General features: G+C 45.8%; 1 pseudogene; it reads right to left on the bottom strand.

Moving 5' to 3' along the window:
• Positions 1 to 561: 561 nt before the first annotated feature.
• LOC101440462 (solute carrier family 52, riboflavin transporter, member 1 pseudogene) lies at positions 562 to 3,687 on the bottom strand (annotated as a pseudogene).
• Between the last annotated feature and the right edge of the window lie 4,588 nt (positions 3,688 to 8,275).

Raw genomic sequence — 8,275 nt, 5'->3', positions numbered from 1 at the left:
CTTAGAGAGTGACCACATTTGAGCAACATGGCGGATTTCAGGAGGTAACTCTTAGGCACCCTGCAGCTCTAGGCCTAGTTCATATTTTGGGCATACAGGCTCAGAAGCATAGTCATCAGTATCAAGGGCTCATTATTCATTATTGGACCATCCCTCCTTGTTGGTCTTTGCCATTGTACTTGGGGGATTATTGTTCCATTGGGGAATGTGACAGAGCTCCCCTGGGTAGAAACTCAGCACTCCCTCAGTTGACATTTGTAACTGTAACTACTATAAAAATACCTGACATATATCAGAACTTTTTTTTTTTTTTTGAGGATGAAGAGCACTTTATTGTGCAAGTCCACTGCAGGCCCGGGTGGGGGCCGAGCCCACAGCCCCAGCCTGCCCCTGCTCTGACCTGCCCTTTGGTCCCCACCCCGGCCTGGAGCGCCAGGGTCCCCCACGGAGTGTACAGGTGTCTGCAAGTGTGCCCAGGTGGGGACGGCTCCCTGGGCCCCGGGCCCTCGGGCACCGCGGCAGCCTCAAGGTGAAGACAGGAGGGACCCCACCTGTGCAGGCTCAGGGGCCGCACGTGTCCATGCAGTCCTCCCCTCTGTGGAACACGTGGGAGATGCTGGTGGGCGGGAACATGGTGACGGCACCGGCAGGGAGCCCAGCTGGATGGCCATGCCAGCCGCCAGCAATGCCGGCCGGCCTCTGCCGTGCAGCAGGGAGCTGGCCGCCACCTTCATGTAGGAGAAGATGCCCAAGCACAGCGCCCACGACAGCACCTCGAGGACCACCCCTGCAGAGGTGCCCACCAGGGGCTGGCAGGGGCTTAGGTGGCCAGCGCCACCAGGTAGGCTCCAAAGAGCATGCCCAGCAGAGAGAGCGTGCCCAAGCCCGCCAGGGTCCAGCACAGCACACCTATGGCCAGGAAGCAGGCCAGGGGGTTGGCGGCGCTGCCCAGCACCACGGCCACATGGTAGGCCAGGCGCCCGTAGGGCAGGCAGGAGAAGCTCTGCACGGCGGGCAGCACGCTGTTGGTCACTGTGTTGGTGATGGCCAGCAGGACCAGCAGGAAGGCGCCGCGGCTTGAGAGCAGCTGCTGGGCCTCGGGGTCCGGGCTGGGGATGTGCCCGCCGCCTCCCGCAGCGGCTCCTGCAGCGGCTCCTGCAGCGGCAAGGCCTCTTCCTCTCCACCCTCAGGACCAGCACCTGGGGCCCCCACCCGCGGGCCAGGCCGTGGGCCCTCTGCGGGTCCAGAGGGTGGTGATGGCAGTGACGGCGACAGCAGCAAGAGACCCTGGAAGGCGGCAGCCGAGGTGACCAGAAGGGTGGTCAGTGTCCAGAAGAAGGAGCTGGCCAGAAAGCGCTCCGGGAAGTAGTGGGGGGTCCCACGGTTCCGTTGATGGGGGATGGCGGGCACTTGAGGCGACCGACACCCTGCGCTAGAGCCAGCACGCAGGGCAGCAGGGTGCTGAGGCCCTGGCCCAGAAAGAAGGAGCGCAGGAAGGGCGGCGGCAGGTGGCTCAGGAAGGGCAGGAAGGTGATGTTGGAGGCGCAGCAGGCCATCGCCAGCAGCAGAGTCAGCGTGAGGAAGGCCACCGAGTAGGGCTGCCCTGCCACCGGGACCACGTGGTGCCACAGGGGGGCCAGCAGGGCTGTGTCCACCATGCTCAGGGTCTGCACCACGCAGATGGGGGCCTTCTCGCCCATGCCTGGGGCCAGCCGCCCCCACAGGGTCACCAGCAGCAGCCCCAGGTTCCCCAGCACCACCAGCACAGACAGGATGCGGGCAGGTTCCAACCCTTGGGGAGGTCTTTTACCACCACGGGCAGCTCCACCGAGATCCCGCTGATGGCAGCCCAAGGCCCATGCCAAACAGGGCCACCAGCAGGTGGGTCAGCACGAGGCGGCCCAGCGGGGTCGCTGCCGTGGGCCCCAGGTGGGGCCTCCAGGCCAGCTCCTCCTCCTCCCCCTAGGTGCAGAGGCCCTCGGGCTCTGCTGGGACCTGGACACCTCTCCTACCTCGCGGGCGCCAGGCACTCCCCCAGGGCTCGTCCACCCGCGCGTCCCAGGCCTCGGCGACAACGTGGACAGCCGGAGCCGAGACGCGGCAAGAGTGAGGAGGGGCGTGGCAGGGCGGCCACCGCCCCTTCGCCGGCGTCAGGTGGGCCTCCGGGGGGCCGCCGGGGTAGGTACGCAGGGTCCCCGCGCGCCGGGCCAGGACCGCGCGCGCCCCCTGACGCCCAGGCGGCCGCCCCGCAACGTGGCGAGGGCGCTGCCCTCTGGCCCCGGCAGAGGCCCCAGCCTGAACAGGCAGGCCACGTGTGCGGCCGGACGCCGGCCCCGCCTCAGAACATTTTTATGTCCCCTATATACATGCCCTGGAGAACTCCCCTTCACTCACGTGGGATCAGTAACACCCCATACCGGTGTTCCTCCCCTGCCATACTTGAACCTCTGTGTGGTCCAAAACTTCTTCACAAATGAAGCCTAATATATTGCCAAATTCAATTAATAGGAAATTGAAATATAGTGATGGGTTTAAAGTTTAGAAATAGAACACATAGTAATTTAGAAATACTAAAGTAAAAGTAAATTGGTATATTAATAAAATGAAAAATATTATAAAGCTTTGTTTCAAATATTTTGCCTTTCATCACTGTAATAAGTGTTGCCCTGTATGTACAGTGGCAAGGCACTTTCTTTCATTTCTTCCTCAGTGTCCATATCCTTTCTTTTTTTTTCTAATTTTTAATTTTGTCTTCAGTAAAGTTTTCGATCACAGTAATTCACATACACAATATAGGGGACTCCCATATATCCAACATCAAACCCTTTTCCCCTTTCCCCAGCAATGATCTTTTTACAAGTTTATGTTATATTTGCTGCAGTTGATGTACAGATTTTGAAACATAGCTATCAAACATGGTTCCATTTTGGTTTACATTGTGGTTTATATTTTAGACTGTACAAATTTCTAGATTTTTAGCTTCCTTATGTTTTACATTATGGCTCACATTTTAGCTTTTAGACTTTTATACACCTTTGGTGTAAGTTAACATGTCCTATATCCATCATTGTGTGATCTTGTGGAGCACTTCCATTGCCCCCCAGTTGCCCTGCTTATGTCTGTTCTATATCTCTCTCCCCCTCCCCTCAGGGCCCACAGTGGCAATCAATCTTCACTACTTGAGGGACCAGATTTACAGATACTGCAACAATGCTGAGGACCTGACTTAATAGACTGCCCTAACTAATTGGGAGCCACCGATTCTCTGGAGAGACACAGTTCCCTCTGTTTGGGAACATCAGGTCTCCCCAGGATGTGGGTACACCTTCACACTCATTGTATGGGTCTCCACCCAATGACATAGCACACTACGACAAAATGAGCCCTCACACACTCCCTAGAAACTTGCTCCTGTACCAGATGCCCCCCTCATGCACCTTAAACACATAATCCTTCCTTATATTTTCTAACGAGTTTTCTCAACATTATAGCTTCAAACATATACCTGACATTCTCCCATATTCAACTGTTTTCCCCAGCCCTCCCCCCAATTCCTTGGGCCATCTGACCCATCCTCCCAACCCTAGCCCCTGTCAAGTCCACAAAGCCCCACCCAAAGGATGGGCCCCCATCTTATCCCTTCCCTGTACAAATACTTACCTCCAGCTTATCATAGACTTCACCCATGTAGGCATCAACTTGCAACATTCCTCTCCCCCCCAAATTCCTTTAAGCCTATCTTCCAGTCTCTAGATCTCTGAGACAGCTTGGTTTGCTTGTTTCATATCAGAGAAGTCATGTAGTATTTGTCCTTCAATGTCTGGCTTGCTTCCATATAGTATCTTTATACTTAGCTTTCTGAGGAACTGCTGAACTATCTTCCACAGTGGCATTTTACATTCCCACCAGTATTAGTGAGTGATCCAATTTCTCCACATCTTCTTCAACACTTAAAATTATTTTTTCTACGTGTATATTTTAAATAGTAGCCATTCTAAGCCTTCGGTACCTCAAAACAAACAAACAAACAAACAAAAAACCTTAATCAGATATGTAGTTTCCAAATATTTTCTCCCACTGAGTAGGTTGTCCTATCACTTTCATGGTAAAGTCCTTTGATGCACACAAGTTGTTAAATAAATAACACTTATTTATTTTTTCTTTTGTTGCTTGTACTTTGGGTGTAAAGTCTAAGAAACCATTGCCTAATGCAAGACCCTAAAGATGCTTTCCTATATTTTTTTCTAGGAATTTTATAGTCTTGTTTCTTATGTTTAGGTCTTTGATTAATTTTGAGTTAATTTTTTTAATTTTTAAAATTTTAAAAATTAATTTATTGAAATATATTGCCCACACACAAACATACATAAACAATAAGTGTATAGTAATAGTTGTGAACTTGCAAAACAAACATATGTAACATCATACAGGACTCTCATAACTCACCCTGCCACCAACACCTTACATTGTTGTTAAACCTTTTTAATAATGATTAAAGAGCATTGTCAAAGCATTACTACTAACCAAAGTATTTTCCCCCAACCCTCCCTATTATTATTATCTTTATGTCATTTATATATGAAAATACATAAACAATTAAGTGTATAGAAAAAGTAGTAAACTTACAAAGTAAACATGCATAACATCATACAGAGGTCCCATACATCAACCCTCCACCAACAGCTTGCTTTACCATGAGACGTTTCTTACAAATTATGAAAGAATATTGTAAAAATCTTACTACTAATTGTAGTCCTTATCTCACATTTGGTAGTGTTTTCCCCCAACCCACCCTATTATTATTTTTTAAATATATTTTTTATGACAGAAGTTGTAAACGTATAAAACAATCATGCCCGTGTGCAGAATTCCCAAACAACACCCCTCCATCAACACACCACAATGTAGTGGAACATTTGCTACAGATAAGGTAATATCATCTGATTGTTACCATGTTCATAGTGTACATTTGGCTCACATTTTCCATACTACCTCATTATCAACACAGTACATCTTTCACATAGATGCAAGAATATTATATTATTACTGCTATTATTACAGTTCATAGGTCACTCCAGCTGTATTTTCCCCATGCTTCTCCACATTCCCAATACCCTGCAGTGGTGATATACATTTGCTCTAGCTCACAAAGGACACTCTTGCATCTGTGGCATCAACCACAATTCTCATCCACCTCTTGGTTTACTGTGCTATTCAGTTTCTAGATTATTCTCTAGCATTCTGTCAACTGGCATTTACATACCTGGACTACCATTTTCAGCCACATCCCCATTTATAAACTAGCTGTTACTCACTGGGTGTTACTATCCACTCTATACATTTCCACATTTTTACAGTCAAGTTAATTAAAACTTCCACATACATTAAATATAAGTGGTCTATCTCAGTTGTTCTCTTTTCTCCTTTAAGAATCCACCACCTACCACCAGGTCTTTAAGATATTTTCCTAGAATTTCTTCTAGAATTTTTATGGTTCTTGCTTTTATTTTTAGGTTTTTGATCCATTTTGAGTTAATTTTTGGATAAGGTGTGAGATAGGGGTCCTCTTTCCTTCTTTTGGCTATGATATCCAATTCTTTCAGCACCATTTTCCTGAGTGGACTGTTCTGCCTGAGCTGTGTGGGTTTGACAGGCTAGTAAAAAATCACTTGACCATACATGTGAGGGTCTGTTTCTGAATCATTAGTTTGGTTCCACTGGTCTATGTATCTACCATTATGCCAATGCCATACTGTTTTTACTGCTATAGCTATGTAAAAATGATTTAAAGACCGGATGAGGGTTTGCTTTTCCTTTTTATGATGTTTCTGGCTATTCAGGACCCTTTACCCTTCCAAATAAATTTGATAATCATGTTTTCAATTTGTTTTTTTAAATTCTAGTGGAATTTTTATTGGGATTGCATTGAATCTGTATATCAATTTGAGTAGAATTGACATCTTAATGATATTTAGTCTTTTTTGATTTCTTTTAACATTGGGTTGCAGTTTTCTGAATACAAATGCTTTATATTGTTGGTTAAGTTTATTCCTGACTATTTGAGTTTTACCTGTCATATTTTATTTTCCACCACTGTTTTGACACTTTTAGTTACTTTTTTTTAATCCCCTCCTTGTGCATTTTTTTTGCGTGCTGTCCGTTCTCTGTGTCTATTCACTGTGCATTCTTCTGTGTCTGTATTTATTTATTTTATTTCCCCTCCCCCTTGCAGCTTGCTTGCTGTCTGCTCTCTGTGTCCATTCGCTGTGGGCTCTTCTGTGTTCTGACTTGTCTTTCTTCTTTTTTGTTGTGTCACCTTGCTGAGCTGGCTCTCTGTGGGGTCTGCATGCTGAGAGGTGCTCTGCAGCATGCAGATGAGCCTGCCTTCACAAGGAGGCCCCGATATGCGAACTGAGGGCCTCCCACATGGTAGATGGGAGCTCATCTGATTGAGTAACAGCCACTTCCCCTTTTATTTACTTTTATTGATATAATCTTCATTTCTAGACTCTCTCTTCCAAGCCTCTGTCTCCTGTCTTTTCTTTTCAGGGTCTAGCGCACCCTTTAGTACTTCCAGAAAATCTGGTCTCTTGCTTAGAAATTCTCTCAGTTTCTGTTTATCTGTGAATATTCTAATCTTGCCCTCATTTTTGAAAGACAGTCTTGCTGGATATAAAATTCTTGGTGGGATGTTTATCTCTTATAATATCTTAAATATATCAGACTGCTGTCTTCTTGCCTCCATAGTTTCTGGTGAGAAATCAGCACTTAATCTTATTGGGTATCCCTTATATGTTATGCATTGCTTTTCTCTTGCTGCTCTCAGAATCCTCTCTTTGTCTTTGGCATTTGACATTCTGATTAGTATGTGCCTTGAAGTTGGTCTATTTGGGTTTTTCAGATGGGAGTATGTTGTGCTTCTTGAATATGGATATCTACGTCCTTTAATAGGGTTGGGCAATTTTCTACCATTATTCCTTCAAATATTCCTTCTGCCTCTTTTCCCTTCTCTTCTCCTTCTGGGACACCCATGACACATATGTTTGCATGTCTTTTGCTGTCATTTAGCTTCCTGAGACCTTGTTCATTTTTTTCCATTCTTTTCTTAAACTGTTCTTTTTGTATGTTCACTGTTAAAGGCCATTTCTTCAAGCTCATCAATCTTTTCTTCTGCCTCCTCAAATCTGCTTTTATATGATTCCAATGTTATTGTTTTTTTAAAAGATTTATTTTATATATCTCCCCTTCCCCTCTCCCCCAGTTGTCTGTTCTCTGTGGCCATTTGCTGTGTGTTCTTGTTTTTGTCTGCTTCTGTTGTTGTCAACAGCACAGGAATCTGTATTTCTTTTTGTTGCATCATCTTGCTGCGTCAACTCTCCATATGTGCGGTGCCATTCCTGGGCAGGCTGCACTTTCTTTCGCCCTGGGCGGCTCTCCTTATGGGGCGCACTACTTGCTCGTAGGGCTCCCCTACATGGGGGACACCCCTGCGTGGCACAGCACTCTGTGCATGCATCAGCACTGTGCATGGGCCAGCTCCACACAGGTCAAGGAGGCCTGGGGTTTGAATTGCAGACCTCCCATGTGGTAGGTAGATGCCCTAACGCTGGGTCAAGTCTGCTTCCCTGTATATCTTCTTTGGAGAAATGTCTATTCAAGTCCTTTTTCAATATTTTAATTGTTTTGTTTGTCTTTTTGTTGTTGAATTTTAAGAATTCTTTATATATTCTGTATATTGAACCCTTATCAGATGTATGATTTTCAACTATTTCTTCCTACTCTGTAGGTTGTATTTTTCACAATCTTGAAATGTCCTTTTATGCACAAAAGTTTTAAATTTTTTTAGCCATTTTATCTTGAAATTCTTTCAAGTTTACAGGACTTTAACAAATACAGAGAACTCATTTATCCTTATACCCCCAGATTCCCAGAAAAAGTTTTGAATTTTGATGAAGTACAATTTATCTATTTTTTCCTTTTGTTTTTTATGCTTTTGGTGTCAAATCTAAGAACAATTGCCAAATCTGAGGTCATGAGGATTGACCCCCATGTTTTCTTCTTAAGTCATTGGTCCATTTTGAGTTAACTTTTGTATTTGGAGTAGAGTACAGATTGAAATTCATTCTTTTGTATGCCGTTATCCAGTTCCCCCCATAATTTGTTGAGACTGTTCTTTCCCCGTTGACTAATCTTGGCATTGTGATGGTTAACATTATGTGTCAACTTGGCTAGGCTATGATGCCCAATTGTTTGGTCAAATGCTAGTTTAGATGTT

This window comes from Dasypus novemcinctus, chromosome 26 (genome assembly GCF_030445035.2).
Source record: "Dasypus novemcinctus isolate mDasNov1 chromosome 26, mDasNov1.1.hap2, whole genome shotgun sequence".
Taxonomy (NCBI): Eukaryota; Metazoa; Chordata; class Mammalia; order Cingulata; family Dasypodidae; genus Dasypus; species Dasypus novemcinctus.
This window is presented reverse-complemented; position numbering and strand designations above follow the sequence as displayed.